This window comes from Patagioenas fasciata, chromosome 23 (assembly GCF_037038585.1).
Source record: "Patagioenas fasciata isolate bPatFas1 chromosome 23, bPatFas1.hap1, whole genome shotgun sequence".
Classification (NCBI taxonomy): Eukaryota; Metazoa; Chordata; class Aves; order Columbiformes; family Columbidae; genus Patagioenas; species Patagioenas fasciata.
In genome coordinates, this window is record NC_092542.1 from 5,273,797 (window position 1) to 5,293,804 (window position 20,008).

Consider the following 20,008-nt stretch of genomic DNA (forward strand, 5'->3'; position numbering starts at 1 on the left):
ACTCCCCGTCCCCTCCGAAACGCTGCAAAATTACGGAGAGGCTTCTAATATTTAGCATTTTTGCTAAAGCCCCAAGTCCTGGAGTCATGAGAATGCAGCGGGATGTCAGCTTCCAGCTAAAACAAATAAAGAGGGGATTCGCATCCCTGCGCTAACCCGGCAAAGCTGGAAGGAGATACCACCCAACCCTGGGGCCGGAAGAAAACCCTGGAAAGAAAATAAAGGGATGAGGAGGCAGAAACCCCCCCGCACTCCCCCATCTCCTTTGCAATGAAAAATCGGGGGATACATGGCTCTGGAGGGGAGAAACATCCTCCCGGGGCATCCGAGGACACTCGGTCCCCTTGCCCAGGTTTGGGTGCCTCTTCCCCCGCTCAGGGCTGCGGTTTGGCCTCGGGGCACATCGCTGGGGGCTGTTTTGGGGGGGTGAGGAGCAAACCCAGCCCGGCCTTTCCCAGTTTACCCCAGGGAGGGCTTGTCTGGGAGCCTGAATTATTTTGGAGCCAGGCTGCTTGAGAAGAGGAACAGGTGAAGGCGGCCGGCTCGGCCGCTCTCTCCTCCCCCGGCTCTCCCGGGAAGCCCCCCCAGGAGATAAATTACTGGGCTGTTGTCTGACATCTCGAGGTTGGCTCCAAAAGCGAATAAACGGGGTTTCTGGCAGCAGCGGGGAACCGCAGCGGAGTTGGCCCAGGGCGGCTTGGGATTAAGAGCAAACTTCTGCATCTGCCAAGCGGCTCCTGCGCAGCCGTTTCCCTGCCAGCTGTGGCCAAACCCCCCCAAAATCAGCCCCTCGGGGATGGGGAGAGGCTGGGGGGGGGATGAGGCACCGTTTTCCACGCTGAACCAGGGGGTTTGTGCAGCCTCAGCCCATCATCATCCTCACATCATCATCCTCACATGCAAAGCACAACCCTCACCCCACAGCTGCAGGGACGATGTTTTTCTCTCGAATCACCATTTCTTCACACACAGAGGCCACCTGCACCCATAGTCCCTTTCCGGGTGGGGTGGGGGTATCCCCTACATTCTGCTCCTGGCCCTACAACCCCCCCGGGCTCAGCACCAGCCCCTGCACAGCCATCGATCCACCCTCCCGAACCGCAGCCCTTGGCAGCGCGTCCCCCCTTCCCCAGCCCTTCGTTTGGGTGCTTAAAATGTATCTACGGTTCCATCTCAGCTGCTGTTTTTCATCCTTCAGCGATAAGGCATCTGCGTGTACACAGCACCCAGAAAATGCCTTACAAACAGCAGCTTCCTCCTGCGGATATTCCCCCCTCCTTTACCAATTATTAATATTATCACAGAAGCAGCCCCGCTCTGCCGTTGTTTTCATTAAAGATTTTCCCCCCCACACCCTTTGGTTTGTTGGGTTTTTTTAACCTCGTCCTGTGTCGTGATCGCCGATTTGAGATCACAAACCTGACATTTCGGTGCCTGCTTCACAGTGCCAGGCGGGCAAAACTGCCGGGGACAATCGATTTTCCCCGCATCGTCTACCGGTGCCATCCAAAACATTTAATCAAGGCGAGATCAACCCTTCCGGCAGCTCCCTGCTTGGATTTTGTCTTTTTTATTCCCAGTGTGTGGAAAATATGTGACACCCCAAAAATGAGCGATGTCAGGAGTAGGGGCTGGAGCATCTGGGAGGGTGGGGAAGGGAAGGGTGGTGGGGAAGGGAAGGATGGTGCTGGGCATGGAGGGGATGCCAGGAAGGGGGGGAAAGAAGAAATTGCTGGCCCTGAGGGTGGTGAGAGCCTGGCCCAGGTTGGCCAGAGAGGTGGTGGATGAACCATCCCTGGAGACATCCCAGGCCAGGCTGGACGGGGCTCTGAGCAACCTGAGCTGGTGAAGATGTCCCTGCCCATGGACTGGATGAGCTGGGAAGGTCCCTTCAACACAAAGCATTCTATGATAAAAGCTGCAAAAGCAGGGCTGAGATCGCTGATGCCACCCCCTGCACATCCCCTTGCTCCTCTGCACCGACTCCTCAGGGTCCCACGCTGGAGTGAGTTGTGGGGGGCAGAGGTGGCAGCTGCCATGGGGGAAAATGCGACTTTGAATAAAACCCACGTGCATCAACCCACGGGGGAAACGCAGAGGCAGGGAGGGGAGAGCCAAAGTGACGCCCGTCCCCCAAGAATGCGCGTCCCCCCCTCGCTCCCCCCTGGCCCTAATCCGGGGGTGGCAGCGGGATGGCTGGAGACAGCTGTGCCTGTCCCCCTGACATCACCCACCCGCTATGAAGGCGCTTCCCTGGGCCAAGGGCTTTGCAGGGAAAGGGGGGGCAGGAGACACCCCCGCTGCCCTTAACCCTCTGCGGGACCTTTCGCTTGCAAAGCGGCTCCAGATAGCGTTTGGCAAATAAATGTTTTCTGCAAATGCGCAAAGCAGGGTCGCTCCTGCACGCGGGTGACACCAGGCTGCTGTCACCATAACTGTACACAAGGACAAAGGCCCCAGCAGAACGGTATCATGGAATAGTCCAAATATTCCCCCCCAGCTGCCCAGAATCCAGCTGTGAGCTTTGTTTATCAGCCACAAGTCGCTGCTGCTGGTGCCTCAAAGCAGGAACAAAAATAGGTGGAAGGAGGGAGGGATGTGAGCAAGGTCAGGCTGGAGACCCCAAAATGCACCCGTTCCCCTCGCTGCTGCTCCCTTTGCAGCTCTGAACTCCCTAATTCTGTTGCTTTGGGGTTGTACATCAACACCAGCCAGCATAACCAGCCCCAGGGTGGCCTGGCTACCCCTCCAAATGATGCTGGCATGGAGGGAGCTGCGCTCGCATCCTCTGCTTTGTATAACTGCTAATTCCATCTCATCGCTAATTCCCCTGCTCCCGGTAACTCCTCTGGGTTTGTACATTAGCACCTCTGCAGTTGGTTACCTTTACTATTTTCCTGTATGCTCAATAGGTTTGTTAAAAATGTTTTTTTTTAGACTATACATACATATATATATATATATACACCCATAGAGATACAGGGGACACCACTGGGGTAGTCCTGGGTTTACATGGGAAGGCAGCATTGCATAGGGGGCTGAGACCCTAAATTTACTGCAACATATGTCGGAAAAGAGAATTTCCTTCAGCATTCCCAACGACCCAGGGCTGGACATCGCAGAACCATTCCCTGACGGCTCGAGCCGACCAGAAAAGGGACCCGGCGAGATGTCACGTCCCCTCTGCTCCTCTCCCGTCCCCCATCCCTGGCCAGGTGACAAGTGGGACAACCCCGACCGGGGGGATAGGATGTCAGGCGGCTGCGCCCTTGAAACCGTGATCCCCTCTGGGCCGAGCTGCCTCATGTTTGCACTGGAACCATCAATCAGCGCGGGAGACACGATCATATTTTATAGCCAGAGCTGCTTGTGAAACTCAAGCTCGGCGTGGCAGCCACGGCTCGGAAGAGGAAGGGGACGCCTGGCCGCGGCTTTAACCCCTTGCGATGTCCTCTGAGCTGTGATTCTGCTCGGGTGATGATTTCTTCCCTCCTCTGTCCTCAGGATCCAACACTGCAGATGCAGCGCGAGGTGTTGACAACGCTGCAGCCTCTCCTTGCGCTCCCGAGCAGCTCTGCACACACAGAGACGCAGGGATGTACAGAAATGCTCCTTCCCACACTACCTACAGCTACACATTGCCCCAGACTTGCTAGAAAACATATATGGTATAAAACACCAGCTGTCTTTGGCTCCCACAACACTCAGCCCAGACTGCAGAGCCCAAGATACTCCCCACACGTTTGCAAACTTGCCACTAAAATAGATATTGTGCAAGTCGCCCCTTCTGTGTGCACAAATGCAATTAAATCCCCACCCGGGAAACAACGCTGCTTCTATTAAACTGAAATCAAAGCGACGCTCTGGTCAGATAGCCCAGCGCCGGCTTCAGAAAGTTGATCCCGGTGTCCCGGTGCCTTTGTTCGCCCTCTCCTTGGGGAGCTTGTTCCTGGGCATCGTCCCACTGTGCGATGCTGTTCTCCGGGAATTGCTCCGGTGGCTTCGGTTACGCTTGCCCAGGAACAAAGCGGCTCTGCCCGACGTGAGCATCCTCCCCGCGGGGGGAGAGCAGCCTGGCTATTGAGACCAGAGGCATTCGGGAGGCCTGGGGGATGGTTTTTTACAGCCCAGCCATGCCAGGCTGATGGATTGCTGATTGGAAATGAGATTTCCAAAGCTCGAAGCAAGTCATGAGTGTTGGAGACAAGACGGCTCCCACAGGGAATGAATGCAGGGAAGGGAAGGATGGGGCTGAGGTGGGGACGGGTCAAAACCAGAGACAGCAATCAAAACCACAGCCTGGTATTTATATGTATTACGCAGGGAGTGCACTAATTAGCTAAATTGAATTTTTGACAAGGGCACTGGGACAAGGGGGTACACCAAGGATGCTGAGAACCTGTTCTGCATGGACCCATCCCTCCTTTGCCACCAGGACCCCCAAATTCTGCACAGACCCATCCCTTCTTCAGCACAAGGAGCCCCAAATTCTGCACGGACCCCTAAACCATGATGCTCGAGGGTACCAGGGTCTCTTGCCTGCTGTTCTCGAGATGCCAAAGGCGTTTGACATTCGCAGCACCAGCCCGGACAGCCGCTTGTATTTGCAACAAGATCTCGCTGGCAAACGGCGGATTATAGATGAATAAATCTGTCGAAGGGAGAAATTGAATGCGCACCGAGGAGACGAGCTGGAAGCGTTTTCCATGCTATCGAAACTAGGAGCTGGCTGATTAAATCAGGCCCAATTTCCAGCAGCTGCCTGCAGGACCAGGGGCTTGCAAAGTCACAAGTTTGGGGCTTGGGGACCTGGGGGTGAAGTGATAGTGGGGGGAATCAGCTAAAAACCTGACATCCACTGACCTACTCGTGACTCAGAGCCTAAAAGCAAAGGGTTTAGTCTACATCACCGATAAAATATTGTCGGTTATGGCCACGCTGCTGTTCCCTGCCTGGTCCCTCTGTTTGGGTCCTGTTCTGCCCCCCATCCTGCACAGAGCTGATGGGGGAGTTAACATCGAAGAGATGAATGGCTCTTGGAGCAGGAATTCTTGTTCCCTGTTGAAGGGAAGAGACTACATGAATATACAGGATGTTTCAAAAAGAGGGACCCAATTTCAAAGAAATTGGAAGGAGAAAAGATGGAAGAAACAGGCCAAATCGGCGCCTTTTCTTTCTGCTTCCGTCACTAAAATGGGAACGGCCTGGCACTTGTTTTTCCCACAACTGGTGTGTTTTGAGCCTCTCAGAGGACACCGGTGCCCCTGAACCCCTGGATCCCAACCGGGATGTGATCCATGTCAAGCAACGGAGCTCGGGATCTGCTCCACAAGCCCATTCCTGGACATCCTGAGCATCCTCGGCCCCAAACGCGATGGTAGCCGGGCTGATTTACTGCTGCCCAGGCGATAATTCCTCCCTAACACCTGCATTTACGGTCTGCTTGGCCTGGGCTGCCTCCCCCACTTGTCAGCTCCTTTTAACCGCAGCTGATAACTTGTCAGAGGCTCTTGACATTGTTTTTTTGCCTGTTTTTTCCCTCTCGAGCTGGGCAATGTGGTGAGCAGCTGCATGCGGGGAAAAGTCTCATCTTTCTGCTCCAGCCAAGGCGAACCCGGCCGTAACCTCCCCACCTCCTCTTTTCATTACCAACGTTAAGACTTTGGCATCACTTCAGACCCTCCCTCCCGTCCCGGGCTGGGGGGAAAACCAGCTGTGATGCCTTCTCACAGCCTGGGAAAATAGTTCAGGGCTCCGTTTTTCCCTGAGAGCCCTGAAATTCGAGTGGCCAACGCTCTCGCTCCCACCTCCCTCCTTCTCCCCTTCGTTTTCCCTCCCCTTTTCTCACCCCAACCTACACAGTTCTTGTTTAAAATTAAGCGCTTTTCTTCCCTCATTAGAGGCGAGATCAGGCCACCCATCCCACACTCCACAAGAATACATCCTGCATCTATTTCCCTTAGGAATATTAACCCGTTCCTTTTCCACCCCATTATTTTTGGGCAGTAATTCCAACCATTCCAAGACAGTCCTTAAAATGATACTCTCCTTCTAAAATTATTCTCTGCTTTTAAAATTATGCTCTCCTTTAAAAATTATGCTCTCCTTTTGCATTTCACTCTGACCGTACCTGTATGGCGAGGCTTTGGGCATTCATGATTTTGTCCATGGGTTCATTCACATCTTTGGGGTTGCAACTCCCAGCAAAGAGCCCACATTTATGCACCTCCAAGACCTCCTGATTAATAATTAAGTCCACCCATGCATCCCAGCTTTAAGCAGCCGCATGCTGTTCCCCCATGACGAGTGAAAATGTTACTTATCCCTGTTCTATAAATGAGGAATTGAGGTGCAAAGGGATTTTGCAGCTTCCCAGTGCAATAAAGAAGGGTCAATGGACAAGAACCTGATTCTCGTCGCTACTCAGGGCCTCTATGTCAATAAACTTATCCCTGTTATAGCACTGAGAAACCCCCACAACACATCACAGAGAGCGATTTTGGTTGTTCGGGCATGAAACCGTGGTGCAAAGCCACCGATGTCCCCAGCCGGGGGTGCAGGGACAGCCAGGGCTGCTGCTCTTTTCAAGCCGGATTCCCCAGTTTAGCAAATATTTGGCATCACCCCCAGGTAAAGGATGCTCGTGAGCAAACCAAAAGTCATGCAAATGGACCATCTATGCAGCAGAGACCTCTGAAACATCTGGCAGCACCTCCTTGCTGGGCCCTTCTTGGTGCAAAATAAAACTTCAGTGGTACTTGGCAAACACAAGACCCAGTTCTCCCCCAGGATACTCCTGCAAAATGCCATTAAATCAGAGTAGTGGTGGTTTTCACCCCTTTTGCACCACAGAAGACTGCAGCACAATATGCAGTCAATAGCTGGGGTATGGAAAGTGTTATGCACCTCTTCTTTCTCCTATATTTTGCTTTTATTGTTTCTCCAGCAGGGAGGTGGCTGCTGGAGACCTGCTCCAGGTCTGGACCTGCTCTCCAGCTGGTAGAAGCTCTGGATCTGCGTTTCAGTCCCATGGAGCAGGTGATTTGGATCAGTGATTTGTCACAACCCCCTCGACGCGCACACAGATGTAAAACCTCACTCGTGTGGCTTTGAGCCGAGGGTGCATTGACAACCGTAGGGAGCTCGGGGTTTGATTCGGGTTCAGACTGAGAGCTGTTATCCCAGAATTGTCACCCAACATGATCAATACATTTCGTGCTGGGGACAGAAACGGGCAGGAAGATTCTCAGAGCAGGAAATCCAAACTTCAAAATGAAGCCTGAGCTCCTCAGAGAACCCAGCATCGGATTCCGTCCCCATTTGCCAACCATCACTCAAACCAAATTCACTTCAAGTCTGGCCCAAAAAATGCTCACAGATGTCGCGGTAAAGCTGGTTTCTGCTCTCTCCCCTGCCTGCAGGCAGATGAGTTTTAAAGATTGGGGGAAAGGGAGATTTTCCTCCAAAGGGAAGATGCCAGAACTTCCAAAACACCCAGGCTGGGCTGGATCCCTCCTGCTCCCGTCCCCTGGCAGGGACACCGAGGGCAGGGAGCAGCGGTGGGACCCTCGTTGCGACGCTGCCGTTCTGCCTGATCACCAAAATAGGAGGAGGCAGCTTGGAACAGCTGTGAAATGCCAGAGGGATCGGCGCGGTGACGCTCTCGCCAGCTCCCTTCTTCCACCCCTGACACAAATCATTAATTTATTAACTTCTCCCCTTCGCCTTTCTGTCTGTCTGTCCGACGGTAGGAAGAAAGGGGACAAGACCAAGGGGGGCTGGATGCCATCGAACCACCCCGGAAAGGAGGGATTTTGGCAATTTTGGCATATTCAGCACACAAAATGCCAGCAGAGCCAGTTTATCCCCATTTATCCCCAGAGCTTACCTGCTTGGGAGGGGTGAAAAGGCAGCAGGATGCTGTGAAGGGCTGAGCTCAGCTTGGGAGAAGTGGTTTGGAGACAGTTTATGATCCTCTTCATTGCATTTTCACTGCAGCAGCGGCCATGGAAGCAGCTGACGATGAAACGAAGCCTGTTCCCTTCTCTTGTTGGAGGAGAAAAAGTCTTCACATCAGCGCGGGGTCCGTAGTGATGGAGAAGATCCTTTCACAGCCAGCACTCCTCCCTGCGGACGACGGAGAGAATTTGGGTTAGAAAAGGGAAATTGCTCATTTGGGGAGATAGAACCAAAGGGCTGTGACTTGCAGAGGGACATGGAGGGATGCGAACAGCTCCTGTGGAGACACCGTGAACCTTCATAGAATCACAAAACCATTTTGGCTGGAAAAGCTCCTCAAGATCAAGTCCAACCATTCCCCTCCCCGGCACTGCCCCATGTCCTGAGAACCTCATGTCCGTCTGTCCAGCCCTCCAGGGATGGTGACTCCAGCACTGCCCTGGGCAGCCTGTTCCAATGCCCCACAGCCCTTTGGGGAAGAAATTGTTCCCAGATCCAACCTCAACCTCCCCTGGTGCAACTTGAGGCCGTTTCCTCTGCTCCTGGCGCTTGCCACCTGCAAGAAGCACCTTGCTGCTTTGGGCAAGTTTGCCCCCAACCATGCGACCTTGGGGTCCCATATTCCCCTCTTTTACACCAATTTAATCTCAGGGTAACTCCAATAGCTGTGAACCCCAAGGAATGCAGAAATCAAGCCACCAAGCAGCCCTTTCCCCTGTATTTGGGCGCAGTTCGGTCTCCCCGTCACACCGGCGTGTTTTCCCAGCCCCGTGCACCTGGAGCACGGAGGACGGAGCAGGACGCGACGGGGAGAAATGACAAACAAAGCAGAACAGCACATCTGACGCCCTGTGAATTAATCAGAGAGCAGGGCCAGCATGCTGGGCAAACAAGACCTGGAATTGCGTCTCTAACCTTGATTAAATTAGAAAGCTCTCCAACTAATACAAACGTCCCTCGGTAAACAAGGGAACGGGGGCTAATGAAGTGGATAAGAAGCAACTTGACAAGTGATGGGGCTGGTGAGGGAGAGGCAGGGAGGGAGGAAGGCAGGGCCAGAGATTTAGAATAGAGAAAAGGGAGGGAGACAGCTAGAAATGGGGAGAAGAGAGGGATGGAGGACAAAAAGGGAAAGGCAATTTCCTTCCAAAATGTTTTCCTAAAAAGCCAGCGGACAAAGTGTCTGGTTTTTGTGTCACAGGATGCGAGAGCAGAACCCACCCAGCCCCTTCTCCTTCCATTGGGAGCATTTACCCCCCATACTCAGACATAAGGAATAACATAAACATTCCTGAGACCCTCATCCCTCCACACAACCCCCCGGCATCCAGGTCAAACCTCATATGCAGATGTACCACCCAGTTTTGATGAAACCCTGCAGAAAGCCCCCAAATAACTACCCAAGTACAACTGGGAGTGAGAAGAGGAGCAGCCGGGCTGGGGAAAGAAGAGGCAAAGTGGTCAGGAATCAGCTTGGGGGAGATATTAATGTATCCCCATGCTGGGTGTATGGCAGAGGTGCCCTGAAGGGGTGAGTTTTCTATAGGTGATGTGGCTATAGAAAGGACGGTACGATGCTGGAGCATCACCAGTGACAGAGCACAGCCAGCACTAAGCAGCCATCCCATCAGCTGCCTCCTATGTCCAGAGGCTTGGAAAGATATTTTGGGGTAAGATAAGACAAAATAAGTTTCTTTCCTAACACCATGTCCTGCATCAGAAGAGGCAACATCCACCCAGGGCTGTGAAATGAGGCTCAACTGTATCCACACACATTTATCCCTCTGTCTCCCATCCCTTCTGGCTCACACCTCCTCCCCCTTTTCCTGCTGGCGAGTTAAAAAGACTTAAATATTGCTTTTAAAAATTTCTTTCTGTCTTTCTCTCTTCATTTTCTTCTCTGTCTCTTCTTTCTTGCATGGCAAACCAGGATGCAGAGCAAGTTGATTCCCACCCCTCCCAACCTCCGCTATGCCAGCGAATTTCCAATTTTCAGCTAATATCAAGGTCGTGACAGAAAGCGCAGAGGCCCTGGTAGGACATAATGGCAGAAGAATTGTAAATGTTGCTTTTAGTGAATGCAGAATGAGGAAGGGCCAAGAAGGGGAAATTTTCCATTCAGCGCCGGCCTCTGAAAAGCGAATATATTTTCTCCTCCAGTGTGTCGCATTAGATTTCCAGAGGTGCTCGGCACCAGGTACATGTCATTAGTAACAGTTTGCGTGGTAATGAATCCTTTTATTTCTCTTCCACACAGCTCATGAATACATAAAGAGGCCGGTTTTAGTCACATCTGGTTCAGCGGCAGGAGCTCCACGTAACTTAATTTCGCCTCCTCTTCAGGAGGGTGGCAAACCCAGCTGGGGCCAGGCTTAAAGGCACAGGGAGCTCTGCAAAAAAACTACGTGAAAGTCTAGGTCTGGAGGTGAGGGTTTGGTTGGGGATGTCTCAGTGCCTGCTCCATCCCCCAGTGATCCTCCTCGAGACCCGGTATCCTTTGTTTTAACACAGAGAAAGGGATGCGCTTGAGTTTGGCTCAAACATCACCTGTTTGGGGCAACGGTGGGTGCGCTGTGCCGTGACACGGGATGGATAGAGCGAGCCCGTGTGCCTCGTGCCTTTGGTTAGAAAAACCCAACAAAATAAATCCTCTCCTTGCCCTGGGAGGATGGAGCTGCAGGTATTTGGGTCTTTCCTGAAGTTAAAAACCTCACAGCCAGGAATTACGGCTGCGTTAACACCCACGTTCCGCAGGGGAGGAACCGCTGCCAGCACCCCGGCAGCAGAATTGCTGCGCTTCCCTTTCCGAAGATTTATCTGTCTTAATTACAATTAATTGCTTTGCAATATTAATAATAAGAAGAAGACAACCTCCCGTGCTTTTGGCTCTGTGCAACTGCCCTGCGGGGCCACGGCCACAGGAGCTGCCGAACGGCGACAGCAAGAGGCAAAGGAAGGAGGATCCCTCCTGCAAAGGGAGGAGGATCCCCAGCCGAGCAAAAGCATCTTGAGTGCAGCTGGAGAACAAATTAAGCCCAAACCTCCTCAAGCACCCAGCAAACCCAAACCTACACAATGTCTCGCTTGCTTTCTGGGAAGAAATTGTTCCCCAGATCCAACCTCAACCTCCCCTGGCGCAACTTGAGGCCGTTTCCTCTGCTCCTGGCGCTTGTTCCTGGGGAGCAGAGCCCGACCCCCCTGGCTCCAAGCTCCTTTCAGGCAGTTCAGAGATCAGAAGGTCTCCCCTCAGCTCCTGTTCTCCAGCTGAACCCCCAGGTCCCTCAGCCGCTCCCATCACACTTGTGCTCCAGCCCCTCACCAGCTCCGTTCCCTTCTCTCAACTCGCTCCAGCACCTCAAGGCCTTTCTTGGCACCCAAAACTGACCCCAGGATTTGGGGTGCCAGGCACAGTCCTGCAGAAAAAAAATCACTGGGCACTAGGGTCTCCAATTGAACATTGACCCAAAACCCAGCGTGTGGAGCTGCTTTTCCTGCATCCCCATCACAAGGTGCCCACTGCTGCACCTCTATCAATAGAGACACACATTGGCTTTATTTGGCTTAAAAAACAAATGAAAACACACACATGAATTATTCTTCTCAATACAGATTTGAAGCTTGAGCCTAGGACTGGAGAGACCCAGTTGTCTGGAGCTTTAGTTAAAAGAACAAACTCCTGGTGAAATAAAAACCACAGGACTATGTAAAGAGGATAAAATTCCAAACCCTTCTTTAGGAGATGGGAAGAATGAGAAAAAGGTGTTCCTTGAACTCATGATTTTTTTATTAATCGGCACAGTCCCTCTGTGCTGTCCTGCAGCCACCAGGTTTAGCAGAAAGAGACCAGGTTCTTTGGGATGTTTCTAAATCCAGAGCATCCTTCCCAAATCCAGAGCATCCTTCCCAAATCCAGAGCATCCTTCCCAAATCCAGAGCATTCAGTGGTTTGTTTTCACCTGGACAAGCCCATAAGCGATCAGAATCTGCCTCCTCTTCCTCCTCCAGGTGCCGGGGAAGGCGACCAGAGCCAGCTGAGGCCCAACAGCCTCGGTCCAGCTGTGACCTGAGCCTGAACTCATTCCCAGCAGGACAAACCTGGTCCGGCCCCCAGCAGCTCCTGCAAATCACGTCCCCGAGCACCTGGCACACACATTTCATCGCTGCAGCAGCAAACCAGCAGCTTCCACTGCTGGTTAAATGCTTTTCCTTACCAAATTAATAATAAATCCTCCAGTTTTAGTAATAATAAGATCTCAAAGACTACCAGTGGCATTGAAAAAAAAATACACAGCGCTTGCTTTCTGCTTATATATTCTTCTGAACTAAAATAAATGCTTGTTATTAAATATCAAGAATCACTAGATTTTGTAGATTAAGACATGAAAACTTAAAATAATATGATAATAAAATTAAAAATGTTTACAAAGGGGGGAAATGAATCATTTTCTGGCCAATCCAAGCATCCTTGGCCCGGTTGCTCCAGCCACAGGTAACTGGTTTCAAGCATTCACACTAAGCAATTCTCAGATCCTCCTTATTCACCCTCCAAAACACCAAAGAGCAGTTATTTCCTCACAAACAACTTATGAAACTTCCTAAATTTGGCTAAATAACCCATTTATATAGTTAAGGAGCCGTGCTGGACTCAGTGCAATGGGAGCATCCACAGGGGATGCTCAGCTCTGCTGTTTCCAATGACTTTTTTGCTACAAGCTCATCTGAATTTATCAATTGATGTGAGATCCTTTCCCCCCTCTCTTTCCTGATATGGACACAGATCACAGAGGGAGAATTTTCAGGAAGAACCTGCGGCGCTTGTAATTTTGGGGTTAAAAACCTCAAAACCACAAAGGAAAGTCAGACCTCAAAGCAACAAAAGCTGAGACCAATCCCAGCGAGTTCCCCGTGAGATGCTGCAGACAGATGTGGTTTTGGAGAGAGGGAGGGATGGAAAGCACAAAGAAAAGCTATTTCATCGCACACAAAGCGATGGTTACGTGCTGTAGAGGTGCAAACCTGCCCCTGCACCACAACTGGGCTTCTCGGTGGGTTTTCCAAGTCAGCACCGAGGAAATAAGACAAAACCTGTGTGCAAGGTTTCTCATCACACCCTCCAAACCACAACCAGGCTCAAAAAGCCACAAATACTTTACCTTAAAGAGTTGCACCCACCACGAGGCCGATATCCAGCATTAACCCACCTCACACCGAGTCTCCACACAAACAGGCTCGAGCTCAGGCCACAACGCAAAGCAAAGACACCTCCCAGCGCCACCCTCCCGCTTTGTTACCCAAAAATCCACAATACATCAGAAAAAATGCATCCCCATCAATAGCTTCCTGCAACAAAGACAAAAATCAGTTAATTTTAAGATAACTTTAATAAATACTACAGACCTGGTGACCGTTCTTCCAGCACAGGATGCACTTTCGACTCCTTCTCATCTAACAAAGGTGCCAAAGCTCTGTATTAATGACAATGACTCCCACCTGTAGACACAGGTGTTCCCTTCAAAGGCCTTTTAAAGGACCCTGCCTCCCTTCTCAGCTAAAAAACCTGGATAAACGCATTATATATTTATCACTTAAAGACATTTGCTTGTTTCCTGAGCAGTGATTTAAGCACAGCACAGGCTGTCTGGTGAAATATTCCTATGAGCCATTTTATAGAGGAATTAAAAAAGGATCTGATCCAGACCTACCAAAGCACTGGACAACATCACTCATTTTCAGGTATGGTTTATTCTCCCAATTTGCTAATGGCTTTTAATTTAAATATGCATTAAATAAGAGCATCAGTATCGCTATCAGTAGGTGCGGGTGCAAAGCTACAAGCTCCTTGTGTTCAGCATCGCTAGAAATCAGACGGCTTGGTGATATTTTGATACTTTTAGCTATTCGAGTCTGAACTTTCACCCAAAATAATCATATGAATGGTCCAGCCCTGGTCCCTACAGGAGGTTTTCTTGAATAAAAAAGGGGAAAAAGAAATCACGGCATCACCCTGGCACAAACATCATTCACCGTGGGGAAACAGCTTTGAGGGAAAGCAGCTAAACATTGCAAAGGCTCCTTGGAACCGGGGCCACTCCCACCCCCTATATCCCCCACAAAGCTCACCTATTCCTACAAACTTCCCCCTTGTTATTTCTTGTCTCCGCAGGCAAACGCCCAGGTCACGATTTCCCCGATTCACCTTGTGTCGCCGCCTCTAAAAAGAGACCATAATGGCCAAATAATTAAAAAATAAAAGAGAGGAATCAAACCCACCATTTTAAGGGAGAAAGGGGATGGGGTGGGGGGGCAGGAGATCTGCAGAGCCAGTAGATAACCAGCAGATGTGATTTTTGCAGATAAGCGTAGTAATTTAGATAAATCTGGAGGCTTTAGAGCCTTTCGCTTGCGTCCCTTTTCTTTCTGACTGATTCTTTATTTCAATTTTATCTGGCGAGTCAAGAGGAGGGGGAGCGGGAAGGAGGGAGAGGGGGGGGACGCTTAATCTTTGGGTAGTTTTTCTTCTCTTTTTAATGTGTTTTTCCCCAGAAGGTGGGATAATGTGAGCCGCTCTCCCCCCGCTCCACCACGGACACATTGCACATACACATGGGCTCCCACGCGCACAGAAGCCGGGGCTGTGTTTTTTAAAAGCAGCGGACAAAAATCAAAATATTTGAAAATGTATTTCATGGTAATTATGTCATATTTCATGGACTGATGCCACTACTGAAAGAGAGCCTGAATGCCTTAATTTGTATAGAAATTGTAATCATTTGTTCATTTCAAGGTGAAAATTGCATTTTTTAATTTAAATTGTATCCTGCGTGATAGTCTATTATCTAGTAAAATTGTCTCCATGTCTGAATGCCTTATATGCAGCTGCAATGCTTGTTACAAATCCAGTTATATTCATAAAAGCTTTGTCGACGTCTCGGGAAATGTGAACAGTTTCTTGTGGGTTTCTTCTCTCTCTCTTTCTCTTTCTTCCCCTCTTCCCTCCCATTCTCATCCTCCCTCCCCTTCCCCCTTAGTCCATTTTTTTCTCCCAGTTGAAATAAACCCATATCTACTATTAATAATAATTAGCCTGGGCATACACAAAAGACAATTCTGTGCGGAATGGGGCGAGGGACGTGCGGAAAGCGTTCAGGATCCCTGATATTTCTCTATTTCAGAGCTTCCAGGTTGCGTGTTGCTGGGAATAAGGGATGAGAGGAGAGAAAGGACGAGATAAAGGAGGAAAATGAACTGAGGGGTGAGGGTTTGTGTGTAAATAAAGCTCAAGCGGAGCCCCAAGGATGGCACGGGGGGGGCGTTGATTGAAGACGGAGATTTAAGTCATTTTGGTGTTTGGGAGACGTGGGACTGTGGTGGGATGGAGGTAGAAGGTCACTTTGAGAAATCCCTAATATTGGATATGGCGATAGGTCCTGTCCCACAGTGAACCGCAGCCTTGGGGTCTGGTTGGATCTCCAATGTGATTTAGGGATGCTTAGAGGTTGCAGGAGGGGAAATAGAGCCTAAAAGAGTTAATTGTGGTGTCCAAGATCCCCCAAAACACCAATAAAAGGCCAGATCTCCTAATTCCCCTTCTTGTGCTGTGTTCTCCCTGCATATTCAAGCTGCCTTGTTTTGCAAAAGAGAACTTGGATAGAGGGAATCGCAGCCTCCTCACCTTCCTCTCCTGCTTCAGCCAAAGAGCCCAGGACATCCCATCTCCATTGGGAAACACCCCAAAAAGCCCTCTGCTTGGGGTAGAAACACTGGAAATAGTGTTCCATGGATGCACAGCGTTAGGGGATGAACCTAAAGGAATGTTCCAGGAATGTGGGATGAGCTCGCTGGCTAATATAAATCAGTAAAACCAGTTAAAATTCTGGGCTGGTTTGCACCGGGAGAACGTGGCCTGCCCGGGACAGGATATTAATTCTATTAATCCTTAAAAAAGAAAGAAATGAGCCTCACAAGGAAATCCTTTTTCAGTCATTTAATTCCCTTTCATACACCTCTCCCTGCTCAGAATACCCTGATTTTATGCAGGTCCACAGCCTATTATAATAAACTTCTCTACACCTATTCCACAAAGAAATTGCTCATGAAATGCTGCCACGCCAAAGGCTGCGGAGCCAAATTTGCCATTGGAGTCGCCATCTGCCAGCAGCTGTAACCACTGAGACGAGCAACACGGGATCTAAACACGGGTCGGGAGATGGGTCTGACCCCTGCGCCGGGCAAACATCCCTCGGAGATTGAGATTTGAAAAGGTGGGGGGGACCAAAATGCTGTTAGGGATGCATTCGGTTAGGGGAGCTGTCATCTCCCCAGTTCTTTAAAGAGATTGAGCAGGTGGAAATAAGGAAAATACCTGTGGCTAAAATATAAGGTGGACCCATTATAGGGCAGGAGGGACCGCTCGTGAAAAGCGATGGAGCTGGAAAGATGCAGATATAACAGCAGAAGAACAGTGCTTCCCCAAAAAGATGTGTCGACGCCTTCCTACCCAACAGGTTGCATCGCTATACGCAAGCCAACTGAATTAATGTGAGTCAGAGGGGAAAGGCTGGTATTTCCCAGCAAGTTCCTGCTGGAAGTTGGACCAGTGCTCTGCACTCCCCAAAAATTCAAGGCCGTTTGGAGCTGAGCAAAAATCACAAGCAGGTTTTAAAAGTCTCGGCGCGTGGTTTAAAGAGGAGGGACTGGTGTTTGGAGGGTGAGACGGAGAACAAGGTGCTGGGCAAATGTTGCGCATTTCCCTTGGGACTTTGAATTCAGCATCACCTGCACACTTTAATGGTCCTTGGATTGTACTTTCAGGACGTACTTTCCGCATAAATATAAAAAAGAATAGTAGACAAAAGACTAAACCCCACCACAGCGCTCAGGCCTTGCAGGGCTGGGCTTTCTGCCTCGCTTTTCTCTGATCTTTATCACACCGTGGTTGGGATTTGGGGGCTGGTCAGTGGAGACACGAACTCGATTCAGACACGAACTCGATTCAGACACGAACTCGATTCAGACACGAACTCGACTCAGACACAAACTCGATTCACACACAAACTCGGTTCACACACAAACTCGATTCAGACACAAACTCGATTCAGACACAAACTCGACTCAGACACGAACTCAATTCAGACACAAACTCGATTCAGACACGAACTCGATTCAGACACAAACTCGTTCAGACACGAACTCGACTCAGACACGAACTCAATTCAGACACGAACTCGACTCAGACACGAACTCGATTCAGACACAAACTCGTTCAGACACGAACTCGATTCACACACAAACTCGATTCACACACGAACTCGATTCAGACACAAACTCGATTCAGACACAAACTCGATTCAGACACAACCCAACGAGATCCCACGTCGGTCACTCAACCTGAATCAGCTTCCGAAACCGTCCCGTTAGAGCGATGCTGGAAATGTAACGTGATGGCAAAGAGGAAAAGACTAAAGCTGGTTTAAACAACTTTCCCCAAAACATTTTGTTTTTATAATAGACGTCTTCTCCAAATTATTTTAATTATTCAGTTTTTAATAAAGAGAAAGGACTAAAATATTCATTTAGTTTTAGCTAAAAAAATAAATAAAAAAGGTTTTAAATCTCAGGTTAGAAAGGCAAAAGTGTTTTGCTTCCTTTCCGGGTTGTTCTCTATTCTTACACACTTCTTAAAACGAAAAAGTGGAAACAACCTCAATATTTTCATCTATTCCTCGTATTTCCCCTAAGAAAAGTATCTGCGAGAATGTCCAGGAAAAGAATATAAACACATTTTTGGAGCCATTAAGAAGTGCTGATTACTCTGCCCTCCAAAACACTGTAGGATAAGAGATATAAATGTATGTATATAAAAGAAGTGCACTGCCCCGTGCTTTCCGAAGGCAGCGAAAGGCTCGAGGGGAGGCTGTTGTAAGCACAGGGGCAATGGCTCAGGTCACAGAGGGGTTTTCTTTATGGGAGGGACTACGAGTGACACCCAAATTGACAAATAAAAGCCAGAGGAAGGAATCGGATCCCATGGGGCAGAGGAGCAGCCCCTCTCATGCAAAGCGCCGTGAGGCGTCCGCAGCAAATCAGGTCAAGTTCAACAACACGGGACCGCGTTTGCGAAAGTTGGCAGCCCGGCGTCAGATTGACTGGAATTTGATTTATCACCGGTTTATTGGCAGATTAAAGCTGACGACAGCTTAGAGCCATAATTGACCGGTGATACTTGCAGCGGGAGCTGTATCGGCCCCAGCGGCTCCCTCGGGGGCTGCCTCGTGCCCTTGATGCCTTGCAGAGGGCGCCGGATCGACTTTGGCAAGGCCGGGGAAATCTCCTGCGCTCCTCAGATAAGGTTTGGAGCCACAAGGAGGGAGGACGAGGAGCCGAGGGAACGGTTGAGGGCAGTGTTGAAACGCTCGCAACGCCAGGGCCGGCGGCGATGTGAGCAAAGTCATGGCTGGGAGAGCAAAGCTGTTACTTTGCAGATTTAAAAACAGGGATGTGGGTAAAAATGATCTCGTCCTGTTTTAGGGCTCCTGGAAAACGATGGTCCTTTTCTCTACAAACCGCTCCACGTGGCCACCGCCAAAACCCAGCGGCTCCAGGGTGGGAATGAAAAGTGCTGCTAGAGTGAAATGGAAGGTGGGGAAGGGGGTTTGGTGGGGGAAAATCAGCAGATGCCAAATATAAATTGCCCCAGGACGGAGCTGGGAAGCCGGGGCTACCGCCCCGCTCCGACGGCTGGAGTCGGCTACGGTTCGTACACAAAGGCCTCTCGGTTTCAGAGTTGTCACCAAAAAGGGGGGTTCTGACAGCACGCTGCCTTTGGCACCACGCAAGAGGTTTCCAGCCTTTTCCCCAATTTGGGACAGAATACGTCCCAGGGGTGCCCAGCCCGCTGCCCCCCACAAACCCACCTCCTGGGCTGCCCAGCCCTTGGCTCCTGTGCCCCCTTTTTCCCCTTTTCCTCCCAAATATGAATTACCCAGGTGTGGAGCGGTCTGACCTGCGCTAGGCCAGGCTCTGCTGCTCTGTGTTTCTTCCTCTGGGACCACAGGAGGTTTTTGTGCCCCGGTGAGGCTGATCACAGAATCACAGAACGGACTGGGTTGGAAAAGCCCTCAGAGCTCATCCAGTCCAAGCCTTGGTCCAACTCCAGTCCATTGACCAGATCACGGCACTAAGTGCCATGGCCAATCTCAGTTTAAACACCTCCAGGGCCGGTGAGTCCAGCACCTCCCTGGGCAGCCATTCCAGTGCTGACCACTCTCTCTGCACAGAATTGCTTTCGAATCTCCAGCCTCAATTTCCCCTGGCAGAGTTGAAGCCCATGCCCCCTTGTCCTATTGCTGAGTGCCTGGGAGAAGAGCCCAATCCCCCCTGGCTAGAACTGCCCTTCAGGTCGTTCAGAGAGTGCTGAGCTCAGCTCTAAGCCTCCTCTGCTCCAGACTGAACAAGCCCAGCTCCCTCAGCCTCTCCCCATAGGGCTTGTGTTCATAGGTTCTTGTGTTGCTGATTCTCTCAGCAAAACCGCTTTCCCTCACCCTGACCGAAGGAAAAGCTGCAGCCAGGGTCTCCACATCCCACCTCACCCAAAAGTGGCTTTGCTGGGCAGCATCTGAAACCTCATAAGCCCCAGTGAAGCTTTGTGCCTAAACCCAGCGCCTAACGAAGCTCGTTTCTGCGTGCGGATATTCGTCCAGCACGACTTGGACCAAGATCAACTTATTTTACAGAGAGTCAAAATGTCTTCAGATGGGGAGGGCTCCTGAATTCGGTGCTTTGTTTAAAGGCAAACCGCTTTATTACCGATTGCCCAAGCCCCGAGCCATGTATCCCTCCGTACTTTCAGAGTGTTTTTCCGCCCGTTGACGCTGCGCTTTGGGCTCTAACGAAGTCCAGGTGCCCGCGGAGCTGGGAGCGCAGCGGCGGCGCGGGCCCAACCTGCCTTCCAACGCAGAGAGAGCGGCTGTGCTGAGAACAGGCCGGGCGATTGTTCTGCCCTTGCGGAAAGCCACAGCGAAATGAAACGTTTTCTTTATTCACGTAGCTT